Genomic DNA, 17960 nt, shown 5'->3' on the forward strand with positions numbered 1-17960 from the left:
ACGCACACACCTACACACATAGCACACAGATGTCACTTTAGACAAAAATGAAACCATTAGAGCATATATTGTGATGCAAGTTTTTGCCTGAACATGTTGTGAACATCTCTTTCCGGTCTCCCCTTTAATTTCTTCCTCTTACAGAGACTATTTGCATTATGAGATGAAAGCTTAGCTGTGTCCTTTCTTGATGTTGTACCCACACTGCATTTCTTGTCTCCTCTTTTCTGAAGATGAGTGATCATGTGGGTCCTTTTAAACACATCCCCCATGGAACTAGTTTTAAACATTTGGAAAGACACACCTTTTTAGGTTGTTTGTTTCAGCAACAGTTTTCTAGTCAACAAGTTCAGAAATACAAACTCAGTGCCTTCTCTGAGCTCTGACCTTGTGTCTAGAAGGATTACTTCTGTGGCTTTTGTGTATTCTAGTAATCGGCTCACTTGAAGTCCATCTGTGTACGTATTCTGGATGGCCAGAGAGCTGAAGAGCCAGGAAAAAACCTCTGACAAACAGAAGACCAATTGTTGTACTTAGAAGATTCTCTTTCTGCTTGCCTACGTGCATGCTGTCTCTCTCTGTCTCTCTGTCTCTCTCTTTGTCTCTCTCTCTCAATCTCTGAGCCTTTCTCTCTCTCTCTCTCTCTCTCTCTCTCTCTCTCTCTCTCTCTCTCTCTCACACACACACACACACACACACACACACACACACACACACGTTATTTCCAATATAACTTGGATTAGCTAAGTATGGATACTTCAGACACCCCGTTTGTCCAGTCTAGATGGGAAAAGAAGTGAAGGGTCTAATTCAGTGTTCAAACGATGCCGACAAAATTCACGGTACCTGGCCAGGTGCATGCTTCCCTCTGTGGTCCTAACCACCTGAAAATTTTGAACCCACTGAGAAATAGAATACTCATCTCCTAATGGTGTGAAAAGGCAGAACTCATTTTATATATATCCCCAATGGAAACTGAGATTGAGCAAAAATGTCATCATAGTCTTGCCGGGCTCCCAGTCATCGGCGACTCACACAGCTCGTGACAGAATGGTTCTGTTCGTTGGGTCTTTTCCTGTGGCGTCTCTATGCCTGTTACCACCACTTCCGCCCCAATTCCCTTAAGCTCCGCAATTAGCTTTTTCTCACAACTCTACTAAAACTGTACCCTCTAAAGCCTCCAATGACTACTTTCTTGGACAGATCCTATCATTTTCTAGCATTTCAGCAAGCGGCACTATTGATCTGCCTTTCTTGCAGCTTGGTTTTTCTCAAGGATTCTGACTTTTTCTGATTGTCTATATATCAGACTTCTCCATCTTCCTGATGAATGTTCTACCTCTTCCTTTTTGAAATTGAAATTGCCCCACTCTTGTTTATATTTCCATAAGGGGCTATATTTTTTAAGAAACAAATTTTTATATTTTTTGACAGTTTGGTCATTTTCTGCCCCAATTTCCCTCCAATGGTGTGTTCCTCTCACTGCATACCATCTATGCACTTTTCCTACAGTCCACATATTCAGATTCACTTATTTAGTCAACATTTTATTTAAATTTTTTTCTTTAACATTTATTTATTATTGAGAGACAGAGAGACACAGAGCATGAGCAGTGGAGGGGTAGAGAGAGAGGGAGACACAGAATCCAAAGTAGGCTCCAGGCTCTGAGCTATCAGCACAGAGCCTGACGTGGGGCTCAAACCCACAAATTGTGAGATCATGACCTGAGCCGAAGCTGGTCGCTCAACCAACTGAGCCACCCAGGCACCCCTTAGCTAACATTTTATTGCATATCAACTCTAGGAAAGACACTAGGGCATCACAACTGAGACAGTCTCTTCATCTAACAATGACAGAGATACTCAATACACTGTGAAATATATCATAATAGAATTGTGTGCAGTGTTTTGGGAGAACACAAATGGAAAATCTAAAAGATTTGGAGTAGGTACAGTAAGAAACTGTTTGCAGGACAAAACCTGAGTTTTCAAGTGAAGGAACTTAAGGAACATATGGACTTCCAGAAAAACCATGTAGAACACTGAGTTGGAGTTCTGGTTTCAGATGTATACACGTATCTCCACAAAACACCAAGGATTGTGCATGCTGTTCTCTGGCCTCATTCAGGAAATGTTAGGTGTTAAAGTATCTGAAGGCAACAAAACAGCACGTGCTCATTTGAGATCATGAGCTGTCCAAGCCTCATTTATAAGTTCATCCCCTTCATGGAATCCCAGCAAACCACATTCCTCTGTTTTTGTTTTAGTGTGTGTGTTGTGTGTGTGAGAGAGAGAGACACACACGGAGAGAGAGAGAGACAGAGACAGAGACAGAGAAGAGAGAGACATCCCTGGAAGCAATTTCTCGAGTGTTTGCAGTGCTCAGTTTTTGCAATTGATTGTATCTAATGCCTTCTCATAAACTATAAAGAAGTGCCCCTACATATCATATATGCATCATTCCTACATGATCAGCAAGTTCTTCTAAATCAGGAGTCATACTGTTACTCTATCTGTAAACAGCATCTCTTAATAATAGCCACTAACATTTATTTACCATCTACTAACCAAGCCCTCCGTAGACATATTATTATTTCATTTTCACAGGAGCTCCATGAAGTCCTAGAGATGATATTAATCACCACATACCATTTCACTACAATTTCACCTCCTTCCTAGACCAGAAAACCATAGAGGCACAGAGAGGCGGAGTTGGTCTCCCCAGGTGCCATACCTGGAAGGTAACAAAGCCAAAACCAGACCTGTTATCTGAGCTCCACGTGCAAAAACCACCTGCTGGGTGTCAAAATCTAGTCTTCCCCTCCTGACTTTATTCAAATTATCTTTGTTCCTTGGTACTAACCCATTCATTGTTTTTTGGTGTTGCTACTAATGACACATAATCAAAATTAAATGTGGAGAAGTTAGTCAAAGGATAGAAACTTCCAGTTATAGAAGAATAAGTTCTGGGGTGATGATAGTTAATAATACTGCACTGTGTTCTTGAAATTTGCTGAAAGAGTAGATATTGGGTGGTCTCACCACAGCAAAATACACACAAGCATGCACACATACATACATACACAGCAAATTAATACATAAATACATAAATAAATAGGGCAACTATGCAGGATGAAATTGTGTTAATTTGGTTGACTATAGTTATCATTTTGCAATGTGTAAGTATCAAGGCATCGCACTCTATACCTTAAATATGTACAGTTGTTGTAAATTATACCTCAGTCAAGCTGGAAAATGTCTGTCTTCCCCCTTTATATTCTAACACATCATATGTTTGTTTTATGTTTAGATTATAAATTGCTGAAGACAGAGACTGTCTCATTTGTTTTCCTCAGCCCTTGATGGAATGACCCAATTAGTGGTTATTGAAATAAGTAAGCATTGAAATTAAAAAAAAAAAATTGAGAGATGAAGTACCTCTTTTGACAAAATAGGGCACACTGGTGAGGTTTGAGAATACTGACTGAGTTCAAACCACAGTTGAGAAATGCACTTGGTGAGGGTTTGATGTCTGTGGCCGGGCTCAGCATTGACATGGGGACACAATCACTGAACACCCGTGTACCGAGATGCTGCACGGACCTACTCTTTTGCATCGTGTTGGGAAAATGGCTTAGGTGAGCTATAACTACACACAGATACGTCGTGTTTTAGAGATTCCGCTGGCATTTATCCCATCGTGGCGTGCCATTTAGAAAAGTCTGTGGAAACGTCAGACCGAACCCATCTTTCCTCAGGTGTGCTTCCTGCCTTTTTTTATCTGATCATCAGCTGCCGTTCTGGGCATTTGTTCACGAGGTTGGCAGCTCACACAGTGGTGTTTATTCCTAGATCAGTAGCCCTGTTCTCACCACTAATCTTTCCTCCTCGTGGAAGCCTCGACACCGCCCCTCAGGGCCACTCAATTAGACTGTTCAGTGAGGACTGTCCAACTATTCTGAGTTTATTAAGTGTCTCTAGTGAACAGTCGGAATACTGATGAGAGCTGTTCAGACTGAGCCTGAGACCTTGTGTGAAGAGGGAGTGCCAGCCCCGTCATCCAGAGTGTGTGGCTCCGTCCCAGGTGTGGCCATAGCTGGTCCAGTGGGTCTGTGGGATGCACTTCCGGTAATGTCTCTACAGGGAAAAGAACACAGCCCTTCAAGGAAACATCAGCCGTGCACTGTGTCCTTTATTTCCCTTCATTCATTCATCTCTTCAGGTGTAACAAGCATGTGCAGCGCCTGTTACGTGCACAGCAGTTCTCTAATAATTGTAGCTGTGTGGTTTCTGTGTGCCAGCCACCCAACACACACTATGCACTCTCCTCTGCTCACACTGCATATTTATTTACCCATAATCCGCATAATGTGTGTGTATGTATACATCTTTCTGAATAGGAGGGCAGTGCTATGGGAAAACAATCTCTGGGAAGAGCCAGATTTCTAGGACAGCAGGAAGCAAACAGGAGTGTTCAGCTGAGTATATATTCTCTTGTTTAATTTATTTAACCTTCACTAAAGTCCCATGGGATAAATTCTCTTATTAGTCCTGTTTCCCAGATGTGAAAATTGAGGCTTTAAAGATACCAAGCTGTCTTGGTTCAGAGTGCCACGATCGTCCTTCAGGCTGCCTGGCTTATGCTGCCACAGTCGTAACTACTATATTTCATAGTTTTAGTACAGAGGGTTAGAGGACTCATGAAAGTTGAACAGTGTGGACCCTGATCCTTCTTGGATCCTTGGAGAATGATGGAGCCATGATCAACCCCTGTTGTCCATTTAGTCAACATATATGTATAACATCTATCATGTGCCAGCTTCTTGCTAAGTTCTGGGGATACAGATGTCAATAAGGTACATTTTTTGACCTCGTGAATGCTACAGCCTAGTTTGTATGAAACATCCGTGCAAGGGACAAACAGATTACACATATTAATCGATATACTGTACATTGTGAAGGCTGGAGTTAAAAGGATGACAGGGTGCTTGGGTGGCTCAGTCAGTTAAGCGTCTGCCTCTTGATTTCGGCTCAGGTCATGATCTCACCATTCGTGAGTTCGAGCCCCGTATCAGGCTCTACACTGACCTCACAGAGCCTGCTTGGGATTCTTTATGTCCTCTCTCTCTGCCCCTCCCCAGCTCATGCTCTCTATCTCTAACTGTCTCTGTCTGTCTCTGTCTGTCTGTCTCTCTGTCTCAAAATAATAAACTTAAAAATAAAAGGATGGCATTCTTACAAGTGTGTCCCAAGTCTGTGCTAGCTGTAGCTAGCCCTGGAAAGATTTTAGGATGAGATAGTTTAAGTTACTTGGAAACTGAGTGACGGTATGCATTAGATCCAAACCTGCTATATTAAGCATTCATGTGTGCAAAGCCAAGGGGAACATGGGAGGATTAACAGATGATACCCACTGGTGGTGTGTGGATATGGAAGATTATCGGTGGCACAGTAGTTGAAGCATGAGCTTTGGAGTCACATAGACCTTCTTCAAATCCTGGCACAATCAATGGATGAATTTTGATGAGTTATGTAATCTCACTAAGACTCAGATCTCCATCCGTTAAACAAGGGTAATAGCTGCTCTGATTAGATTGCTGTTAGGATTAACTGATGTGCACGAAAACTGCTTTCTATGCTTCCTAGCATATCGGCAGTGATTAATACATGCGTTTTAGTATATTATAATAATTATTACTATTTTCAAATTAAAAGTAAGGTCAACTTAATGTTTCCTCATCATTACTCAGTATTTATTTAGGTTCCCTTGGCCTGAAAACATTTACACACACACACACACTCACCTGCTACATCTTAAATGGACCGTACCTTTCTTAGAGCAATCAGTTGCCTTCTGCATCCTTTTTTCCTGGGAACCATAATTCTCTGCATGATCTTCTGCTCATCGAGCCTGGCATTTCTGAGCTGCACTTGTTAAGGCGTCTGGCGTAGAGTAGAAACTCGGTAACCACTTGGTTGTCTGTACCCTTTCCACATTTTTCTTTCATGTTCTTTACCTCCTTCACCTCTTTGTCAGTTTTGATTAGTTCCTTTTACATGCAGGACTTTCCTTTAGTTCCTTCCTACTACCCTTTCTTCACTCAAGCAGACGTTTCTCTTAATCACTTTCTTCTCATTTTTCCCTCACGTTTCATGCAACCTTCTCTCGCTTCCTTATTTCTTTTTTTTCCTGTTTCTTTGTCTTGTCTCTCTGTTTCTATCTCTCTCTCGTACACAGCACCTGCTCTACTCTTGTCACCTTCCTCTCTTTAGATCATTTAAATCCTAGACAGTACAACAAGCATTTTTCTGGCTCCAGTCACTCCAAGCTTTTAACCGTTTGGTCAACATTTAAAAAAGCAATCTTAACTGGACTTTTAATCTCATTTGTTACAGAAAGGAATTAGGATAGCATTTTAGAAAAAAATTCCCAGAGTACACGCACACTTCAAAACCTCTAAAGCTTCCTTCTGTTATCAGATGAGCACTTCAGAGGAGATGCCGTCTGATTTCCTTCCCCCAAGATAATGAAGTTTGAAAACATTTTCAATTTAATCTCCAAATTTGTAAGATTTAAATCCAAACTAGGACCGTTGCCAAATAGCACCTGTTAAATTATCAGTTCCGTGGGAGTTCATTTAAATATGGAAAGTGAGATATATTCTTGGGAAAAAACAGAACCTAGAAGGGCAGCTGCCCAGTGACCTGAGGCCACTGGACCAGAGCCAGTGCAGGCGGCCTGCATCAGTCACGGGCGCTCCCTGCCTCCATCAGACCTGACACGAGCAGGCCCTTTTTTTCAAACCATTTAATGTGGCTTTGGGAGCAGACATCCACAAGTGTGACATCTGAAGACAGGCGTGATGTATTTCTGTGTGTTGTACGATACCAGCCGCTCCATTCCTTAGCATAAACAAAAAATACACAGACTAACGTACCTAGTGAAAATCATATGAAAATCAGCTTCCATTTACTGAAACTTCTTGAAGAGTTTTCCAAGTTCAGTGCTCATGCTGATGTTAAAAGACAGTATTATGCAAACAGCCTTGCCAAGAAACTCTTTAATTCTGGATTTCCACCAGCCCCATCCCTTCACTAGAGATTACTGGAAGGAACAACTGACCAGTGATGGGACTGCTAATAAGAATAACTAGAAACTTCTAAAGAAGCACTTTAAAAACAGAAGAGATTCAACCATGTCCCCCAACATAGGGAAGTGTCAAATGGCAATATTCCTTGTTGACCTTGGACAATGCCCTCCAGTAGGAAATGCTGCAATTTAAGATTGCTGACATGTTTTAGTAGAGCAAATAAGTAATGAATAGATTGTTAAAAAAAATCAGTGACTTACACTATAAAAAACATATTCAGTAAGCTTTGGATACAATTGAATCCCATTTAGAGTTTTATGCTTATGGGATTCATATGGCCATATTTAACTTTTTTTGGCTCAGTTCAAGTTTAATAGAAACACCAAAAGATGGCAAGGGAAGCCCGCTCCTGGACACAGCAGTTGGCTTGCCCCACAGCACAGCTCAGGCCATTCTGTCCAGAGGAAGAAAGGCTGGTGTCCCCAGTCCCTGCGGGAAGGGCCTGTCCTGTCCCATTCCACATCTGCACCTAAAGTTTTGTGTTTTAAGCATGACAATTGTACAAAACAGATTTTGTTTTCATGGCTGCCCACTGCAGCCAGGCCCTAAGATGGCTCTGTGCTCACTTCTGCTTAGAGAATTATTCCTTGCTCTTCTGGATATCAGGCTTGATGGAGTCACGGCCAGGCTTCCAGCCAGCTGGGCACACTTCCTGTGCCTGGCAGTAAGCTGGAAGGCCTGAACTAGTCTGAGAGTCTCATCCACAGAGCAGCCAACAGGCAAGTCATTCACAGTCATCTGCCCAAAGACAGTTCCATCATGAGTGATAAAGAGGCCCCTGCATGAGATGCCCTCATCAGCCTTTAAGACTCCACTCTCCTGAGTGATGGTTCACTTGGGGTCTGATACCAGGGGAACAATGATGGGTCCCAGTGCTCTTTGTTTCTCGGGTGTGTTTATCCATGCCAGGTGACAGAAATGGGAGTCTGCAGGAGAACTTGGCAGTTGACTTTTTAAAATTCTCCTGCCCTGGGTCACCTGGGTGGCTCAGTCGGTTAAGCATCCAACTTCAGGTCAGGTCATGATCTCACAGTTCATGAGTTCGGGCCCCTTGTCAGGCTCTGTCCTTACAGCTCAGAGCCTGGAGCCTGCTTTGGATTCTGTGTCTCCCTCTCTCTCTGACCCTCCCCTGCTCATACTCTGTCTCTCTCTACCTCTCAATAAAAGGAATAAACATTATTATTATTTTTTAAATTATCCTGCCCTGTCACTGAGAGCAGTGATCTCCATTGGGCACACAAAGGTTAGGTCAAGAGTGTAGAAGGGTACAGTATATTTTCCTTTGTAGTCAAGGGGGTTGATGTCTGAACTGGCCATCCGGCATAATGGTCATGGCTTTGATGTTGGGGGGCAGGATGCTTAATTCCAGCCTTTCCTAAAGACATCTTGCTGTCAGCAGCTCTGAGAGATAACACGGCAAAAATCAGTCTGGAAGAAGATCCCTACACCCATTTTTAAATGCATTTTTTGAATCTATACCAAATTACAACGACATATTGCTCTAAGAGGGAACAGAAAGCCTGTACATATGAATGAATGAATGAATGAATGAATGAATGAATGAATGAATGAATATTTCACTTCCTTTAATGAAGGATATGTAGGAGCAAGTGAATTTTGAAACTATGCACAAAGAGAAAATTGTATTCTAACTTCGGAAATTCTCAAAATAGGCTCTTCTCAATATGCTGTATGTATGACAAGTTTGGCAACACTTTTCTTTCAATACATTAGCCAATTATACTGATGAATTGGATTGGATTGTAGAATTTCATTGTATAAAACTAGAAAAAAGGAAATTACTGGTACTTCTGAAATACATTTCTTAAGTATTTTTTGAAATTTCTTTCAGGTTTGAGGTTTGGAAATCATTTTAAAAAGTATGATATAAAGTTATTTGAAGAGATGCTCTTAAAGTAAATTAAAAAAAAAACTTATGTCAGAATAGGTTTATCAAACTTTATCACCAGTCTTCCTCCTTCACTTTGGAAGATAAGAAACAGATACTTACAAGGAATAAACATGGGTCAAAGTCACTTTAGTAAAGACTGATACTTTTTATAGAAAATATATTTCAGGTATTTATTGGCAAATATGCACTTTTTCCTTTTTCCTTAGTTTCAATGGATTTTCTTTAAAATATACAGAAATAAGAACATGTGAAATGAAATGAACTGCTACCTCTAAACTGAGCCATTATGATTATTCTGGTTTAGGACATAATTGTTATTGCTTCAGAGAAATGAATTTTTCTATGAGTCACTTCATCTCTGTTAGTGAATATTTTTTTAAGAATTCATTAAATATCTGTTAGTGAATATGTAATATATATCTTGTGCTAATTACTTTCACTATTCATTCATTTAATTATTTATTCACTCAACACAGTTTTATAGGATTGCTACTATGTGCCAGGTTCTGTGGAGAGGACTGGGACAAAGAGTTTATTCCACATGGAGAGAATAATATCCCCATCCTGATGGAGAGAGTAAGGCCCCATGATCAGAAGTAAGCATGGTATGGCTAAGAGTCTGAATGAAGGCCTGTGTAAATCAGATGCTAATGAAACTGAGGAGATATGCAGGGACCAAGGTTTGTTGATAGTCAAAGTGATAATAATTTTAGTTTTAATTGTAAGTGAAGCCATTGGAGTTTTAAAAGCAGGAGTGGAAGAAAAAATGTGACAATAAAATCCCATTTGTTCTAAGACAGATCACTAGATACAGTGAAAGAATGGATTCCCGTAAAGATTGATGCAGAAGACTCACACAGGCAAGATACACACCTGTGACATAGTCTAACCAGGAGATGGTATGGAGGAGGAGGGTTGGGTCGAGAAGGAAACCGGATCTAGAGACTGGTGGAGAGATTAATACAAACACACACAATGCACACACATATACATACACATACACATGTGATGTGTGATTTATTAAAAGCCAGAGTGAGGATAGTGAGGGGAGGCAGAGATGTGCGGAAGTATTCCCAGAGCTGGTCCATTCACTGAGATGGAAGCCCTAAAATGACCACAGATAGAGGAGCGATCATGAGTTTAGTTGTGGGTACATTGAGTTTGAAAGAGCAAGTAGTTAATTTAGAATGGAGTTAAAATTTTGCAAAAGTAATAGTAAGTAATCCTCAATGCTTTGCTCTGATTTTTCTAAAAAAATCATCAATGGGGTTGGAAATTATCAATTCTTACAATTATTCTGACTTTGTTTTTTGTTGAAAGAAATATATATTTAATTTTGATTCCTCTCTGGATCCTTGTGTACAATTCAATGAATTGTTTTTCTTTATAAGAATGTCTAGTATACAATTGGTAAGGTAACAATTGTATATTGGATATTCCTACAAAGAATAATAAACATAATTTTTCTCTCAAGAAAGAAAAAGACATTGCTATTTTGTGTTTAATTTGTTAAAATAATCATATAAAGCCAAAATGATAAAGAAATAAAGGAACATCAATCTAGCATTCTGGAATGCAGGATTTTTCTCTAAAAATTTAGAGTTTGTAGGCCTTTTTTTCCCTTTTAATATTATAAAATGAGTAAATTTAGAGCCCGCTTCAAGAAACACAACCGGTTGACTAAATAAGATTTTAAGAATAACATCAAAGAAAATATGTATACTTTCCCATGGACTCAGTTTTTGAAGTTATGTTTGTCTGAATAAATCATAAACTATGGAAATTGAAAATAATTTTATGGGTGATGGGTATTGAAGAGGGCATCTTTTGGTATGAGCACTGGGTGTTGTATGGAATCCAATTTGACAATAAATTTCATATATTAAAAATTTTAAAAATAAAATAAAATAACATAGCTAAAAAAATTTTTAAATAAATAAAAAAATCAAAAAAAAGAAAAGAATTTTAAATTTTTTGTAGCCCCTTTATGTAATACAAAAATTGAATTTGTAATTAATTAAAAAATAGATATATATGTAAATTTTTTAAAGACTGTAAGGAAAATGGTCATGAATTATTTTCCATACCCATTGTAATTCAATATGAAAACATCAAAAATTACTATTTTGAAAGATTAAATGTAATACTCCCTAACAATTTTTGTCTTCCTCAGGGGACACGAGGGGTAAAGGACAGGATTTTTGGTATAGGGATACAAGTGTGAAGAAGGGAAGCGGGGCACCCTCCTAATCCCATTAGCCATCTCATTTTTCTCTTTTTCTCTGTTGTTTTGTCTGGGTAAATTTTTACCTGAGAACTTTAGGATGTTAATTATCATTAAATGCCCTTAGTGAATGTAACTAAATATACTCTAGATATATTAACAATGTGCAGAGATTCCTGGGACAGATTTCTTTCCCCATAGTACAAATTTGAATTTTGAAAAAAACAATCGTTTTTATAAGTCTGTCAATTATTTCTTAGACCATATCCTTCTTTTCAAAACATACTCATTAGATTGCAATCAAAATAGAGTAAAATACATGGTTTCTCCCTGAATTTAGTACCCCAGCCTAAGTGTCATAAATGCCTGTCTAAAACATATGGTCATAAAAGCTGAATTCTTTTTTTCATAAAAGATCCCGAGTCCCCAGAGTTTAAGGAGCTCTACTGTGTTCTGAGAGGTACAAAATGTGACACAAGTGGGGGAATGAAGTAGTCTCCCCACTTCTGTGAAGAACTAGAATGGCGTCAGAATATTAAGAATTTCTGTGCATAAGGTATCGCTTTGATCCTTGAAGAGTTTGCAAATTTGGGAACACCGAGACAAAATCTTAACATGGACATTGGTGACCCACCGTGCTTCCAATCACAGCATTGAGGTGATGCCTTCAAGTGACTTTGAGAGCAGAGGATTCATACACGAGTCCACTTATATAAGACCATATTGCCAAAGGGATATCCAAAAATGACAGGGCTAAGATTTGAGAAGACAGAAGCTTCAGCTATTCCACTAACAAGCTGGATGACCTTGAGAGCATCACTTCCCCTATCTGGGACATAGTTTCCTCATCTGTTACATGAAGAGCTTAATTTAATGTAACCCTTTGATAGGAGATTCTTAAAATAATGTAGTCAAATTGACCTGGACATTGTCCATGTAGAAGGTCCTCATGCTTCAAATGTTCAATAAAATAAAATATATCAGCTTCTGTCCATGGTACTGAATAGATGAGCTAACTATGTCCTGAAACTTGATTGTTTCAGTACCATAGTTATTGAATTCATGACACACACCAGACAATTCATTATCCCCTTGGGATAAACAAAACAATAGCTTTCAAAAGATTCCACATCTTAATTCACAGAACCTAGGAATATATTACATTACATGGCTAAGGGCAATTAAGATTTCAGATAAAACTAAGTTAGCTAATCACCTGACTTTCAAATAAAGAGACTATCATGGATTATCCAGAGGACCCAATGTGATCATCAGGCTTCTTAAAAGTGAAAAACTGAAGCCATTTAATTCTGAGTGGGAGAGGAATGTGAGTGTAGAGGAAGCGACAGTGATGTGCTAGGAGAAGAGATTATCTGGCTGTTATTACCTTTAAAGATGGAGAAAAGACCATGAGCCAAGAGAAGTGGACAGCTTCTGGAAGCTAGGAAAGGCAAGAAAATGGATTCTGCTGTAGACCCCAGGAGAAGAACACATCCCTGTCCACACCTTTATCTTATGCCAGTGAGACTTGTGTCTCACGGAACTGTTGTTCTGAGCTACATAGTCAGTGGTGGTTTGTTACATCAGCCGTAGAAAAGTAACACATCTCTTAAAGATTTTACAGCGTAGTTAGGGACGCAGACAAGAAACCTCATAAAGCTGTCAAAGTGGCATTCACAGAATTTTATGGGAAAACAAAATTGCTAACAAAACCATTCTGGAGTTAGCCTCGTTAAATTGTTTTTCTTAAAGAACAGTTGTAAGTTGTGCCTTGAACAGGAGTAGGGTAAGCAGAGGCAGAGATTTGTGATAGAGGGAAGAGAACTGAGCTCAAACAGAGGCAGTAGCAGATGCTATGACATGAAGGTGTGAAGGACGTTCGTATACCTGGAAGAATCACAGCTTACTGAAATCTGTTTACTTCTCTTTACCACCGTATGTCAGTATAGCCAGTTTTCCTTTACATGATTTCAGGTAAAACAACCAAATCTCAGCCCTGTTCCTAGGATTAGGAAGCAATAGGACTATACTTGCAGACTTCGTTTCTTATTCATAGTTATAAAATTAAAGCTTTTAAAGTATCATATTGCATAGAGTTGGGCCTCTTTGTATCTTTCTGCCATTCCAGTTATTAATTCTAGAAAGAGGAAAAGTGCTACCAGGCTGTGACCTGGTGCCCTTTCTGCGGTCCTCCCATCCCTTGTGCTCATGTCACTTCTTTCTCTTCTACACATTTCAGAGACTTGATCTAAAGTCTTAAAGCACATTGCATTTTTCACACGTGTGGCTTCTTGAAAATATATTTGCTTAAGATAGCTTCATGGTTTGTCAATGCATGATGTTTATAAATTTCAGATCAGAGGGAAGATGTGATACCTCCAAATTCAACGCAATTCACTTGCATAGTATGCAGAGAACAGACACTGCTGTCCATAGCAAGGTCTGCTTACAAGGTTGGCCCTTGTCTGGCATCTGCAAGAGAGATTGCATCCTGGAGCAGAGAGGAGGGGGTAGGACACCACAGAGGTGCAGGTGCGTCGTGCTGGTATTATTGCTTGGGCAAGTAGGCAAGGGTCATTATGTCATATCAGTACGTACTTTTTAAGAAGAGCCCTGTTCATCTGGTAGTGATTAGAGGGTATAATAAATTGCTTATGATTAGTCTAGTAAAGTATATTTAAGATGTAATTAAAATGCTAACAATGGAAGAAAAGGCTTTGGAAACATTAGTATTTCATTCTGAGAATTACTGGATGAATGCTTTTTTCAATGTTTAGATTTTATTTATTTTTCTTAATGTTTTGTAACATTTATTCATTCTTTGAGAGACAGAGACAGAGCATGAGTGGGGGGAGGTGTAGACAGAGAAGGAGACACAGAATCTGAAAAGCAGGCTCCAGGCTCTGAGCTATCAGCACAGAGCCCCACGTGGGGCTTGAACTCACAAACCGTGAGATCATGACCTGAGCTAAAGTCTGACACCTACCCTACTGAGCCACCCAGGTGCCCCTGGACTCATGATTTTATACTGGTTAACTGTACTTCATCTCTCTAAGCTTTAGTTTCCTTCCTTCACAAATGCTGATCCTGAGTCTCTCGTAATGGTTTTGTGAGACAGGTTAGCCCTTAGACCCAGTAGCAAACATTTCTGGTTCTCCGAAAGGCATGTTACAGGATGGTACTTCTGCGCGTGTTCCGCTCTTCTTTTTGTTTTCTTTGGTGATGTGCAGCCATGATATCTGTGATTACAGCAGTGAAATTACACAAATCAACTCTGAAAGAAAAGTTTGAGAGCCAGCTACAATTCGCCACATTTCCTTCCATATGCTAAGTGTGCCATCATTCATTTTGGCTCATCTGGTCTTCTGAGCAACTTTGATCACAGAACCATTTGCACATGGAGAATGAGAGAAAGCGTATACGCTCTTTGTTGTTTTATTTCTGTTTGTTCGTTACCACAGCATATCTTTGCCCATCCTAACTGGTCAAATTTTTATTAAATGAAATAAAATAATGCAGCACACCCAGCAATAATGCTTAATGTATTATATGTGATTCGCAAGTAATAGCATTATGTATTCCACTTATGTACCAGAGCTCAAACAGAATACCACAACGAATGGGTCAAGTTTAATAAGCAAAAGTGTAGGGAATTTATCAGTACATGGAGAGGCACATTCACCTGACTGATAGAACAGGAGGCATTAAATACAAATTCTGTCACCACCATTTTTTTGCCTGGAGCTGTTTTTTTTACTTGAATTGTTAGAGCAAAGATCAACTAAATAACTATGTGTCTTACATCAATTTCTTTTTTTTTTTTTAAAGTTTTTTTTTTTTTCAACGTTTTTTATTTATTTTTGGGACAGAGAGAGACAGAGCATGAGCGGGGGAGGGGCAGAGAGAGAGGGAGACACAGAATCGGAAACAGGCTCCAGGCTCCGAGCCATCAGCCCAAAGCCGGACGCGGGGCTCGAACTCACGGAGCGCGAGATCGTGACCTGGCTGAAGTCGGACGCTTAACCGACTGCGCCACCCAGGCGCCCCTTACATCAATTTCTTAATGACTGTTTTTACACCAGCTTTGCCTGACCATGAGTCAGGAAAACAAGTTTCAGATGATTTCTTTCTTTATACAATGAGATTATTCTTACAAATTTCAAAAAGAAACAATACTCAATGGTATACTATGTAGGCAGACTTATATATGTGAATATTGTTTTAGGAAAGAAAAATATAGACATAAAATTCTGGTGAATGATAACACATGGCCATGAGAGTTCAATGGTGAGCTCATGATTAGAAATCTTTATCTGACTAAAGATGCTGCTTACACTTAGGAATCTACTTAAAAACAAAAAGAATCTCCATTTGGGCTTGTTATCCAAAGTAGTCATGGCCAGTATTGTATGGCATTTTAAAAGTATAGAGTATAATACACTGTAGTTTTAGAATTGTAAAGAAGCCTAATTATGTGTCTTTTAAAGTTCACTGAAGTTCAAATGTTTGTTTTGGCGGACCCACAGCCAAAGCAGTTGGAAGACAGTATATATGCACAGGCATCTTTAAAATTAACTGTTTTAATTACCAAAGTTAAAAGAAATATATAAATTTTCTTCTTAGTCTCTTTTCCTGTAGTTTACTTGCTTTCCCTTATCTTCATCCTTTTTAAGGAAGATTTACAGAGCCCTGATTCATACACCAAGAACACAACTGCCGTTTAGATTAACAAATTAATAATGCTGCACATTTTCACATAAAAATGTGTAATTTTGGATAAAACGCAGTAAGTCCAGAGATTTATACAACCTTCAAGAATTAAAATAAGTAAAATATTCTTCATTTTCCATAGCTATAATCAATGAAATATTTTGAAATTTTAATAACTTTTAAATATTTTTATTGGCTATATTTACAGACCATATAAAGAACATTCTTAAGAATACAAAACTGTGGGGGCGCCTGGGTGGCGCAGTCGGTTAAGCGTCCGACTTCAGCCAGGTCACGATCTCGCGGTCCGTGAGTTCGAGCCCCGCATCAGGCTCTGGGCTGATGGCTCAGAGCCTGGAGCCTGTTTCCGATTCTGTGTCTCCCTCTCTCTCTGCTCCTCCCCCGTTCATGCTCTGTCTCTCTCTGTCCCAAAAATAAATAAACGTTGAAAAAAAAAAAAAAAGAATACAAAACTGTGTAAATATCTTGTAATGTCCAATATGAAAAGTTCCTTTCCTTTGAAATGCAGTACTGTTTTTGTCCTTGATGATAATACCGCGAGTATATGATACAAGTATAGGGGCATGAGGAGCCTCGTGAATTGAGCGTAGACATTTGGCTGTGGACACAGGGAACTGAAAGTATAGAAGGTGTCTGAGGAACAGCTCGGATGAGGAGACACAGGCATGGCTGGCGTGTGGGCGTCTTGGATATCAGCGGATGCGTGGCCTCAGGGGGAGTTCTGCCTGCCTCGTTTGTCAGTTTCCATAAAATCTCTCTATGTGCCTACACTCTTTTTAGGACTTAGACTCCATTTTTATGATCTGCATGTTTGTCGTGGGGACATCTCTCCACAGTGAGCGTATCCATCAGGTTAGAGACATAACTGGTATACAGACCCTGTGGAGATCACAGGGAGCCCTGCTGCCCTCACGGGGTCCTTTCTTGTGTGCTGTGCCACCTCCTTGTTCCCTTCTGCATCTGCCCCCTTCTCACAGGGTCCAGGCGGCTTCCACTACAGGTTGCTCTGTGCTCTGTCCAGCCTCCTCCTTGGATGCACACGTGACCCACCCGGTACACCACCTCCCTCCTCTGCTCCAGCCAGACAAACCATGTGGCAAACACCCAACCTTCTTTGCTCTTGGGTAACACTGCTACCTAATTTTTTACAGAACAAATCCACGAAACTTCAGCATCCTGGAAATCTCATTACTGAGATGATTAGATCAACTTCCGAAAAGAGTCAGAATTTTAGAGGGAAGAGTTCAAGTTCTATCGAAAATGCAGTATTCTTTGCCTCTCACAAAACAATACTGCTAAACACAAAGGCATTCAGGAGAAGGTTCTTAGGGGACCTCTGTCCACTTCTTCCATGGCTCTCTGACCTTCTGGTTGACCCATACTCCCTGTTCAGGTTACTCTGTTTAAACAAAATATGACGTAACTCCCGTGACCAAAACTCAGGTTTTTCTCTAGTAACCAGAGATTCTCACTGAGTTCTAATTTAATTTGAGCAAGTGAGAATATACCTTCCGTTCCCTGCTTCCATTTTATATTCCCAAAGCCTACTCAGTACCTCCCCCTATTGCCCTATAAACTATGCAAAACTCCCCCCGCCGAAACTGTGTTAATATTTTTTCTTTGAAATATACACTCCCAGTCCTTTTGAGGCAAAACTGTGTTAATATTTTTTCCTTGAAATATACACTCCCAGTCCTTTTGAACCTAGGTCTGATTTTACAGTCTATGGTGTATTTTTTGATTTGGAAACTTAAGGTAAGTGATTTCATAAACCTGTGTCTACTCTTCTTTTGATCCAGTCTTTGGGGAAGTATGCATTCTTATAATTTCCCTCAGGATAGAAAATTCAAGAAGAAGGATGCTGGTGCCCTTCATCTTCAAACCACATTTTGGATCTCTTCCCTTCAATGTAGGGTTGTTGCATTTCTTCCTTTATATCCTT

The 17960-nt window shown here is 39.7% G+C and overlaps 1 protein-coding gene and 1 pseudogene across 13 annotated transcripts in view; one reads left to right on the top strand and one right to left on the bottom strand.

Moving 5' to 3' along the window:
• Positions 1 to 17960, top strand: part of PCDH15 (protocadherin related 15) — a 1260230-nt gene that overhangs the window by 469050 nt on the left and 773220 nt on the right. The window lies entirely within an intron of this gene.
• LOC112851490 (peroxiredoxin-1-like) lies at positions 7714 to 8536 on the bottom strand (annotated as a pseudogene).

Source organism: Puma concolor, chromosome D2 (genome assembly GCF_028749965.1).
Source record: "Puma concolor isolate L17-30 chromosome D2, mPumCon1.1.hap2, whole genome shotgun sequence".
NCBI lineage: Eukaryota > Metazoa > Chordata > Mammalia > Carnivora > Felidae > Puma > Puma concolor.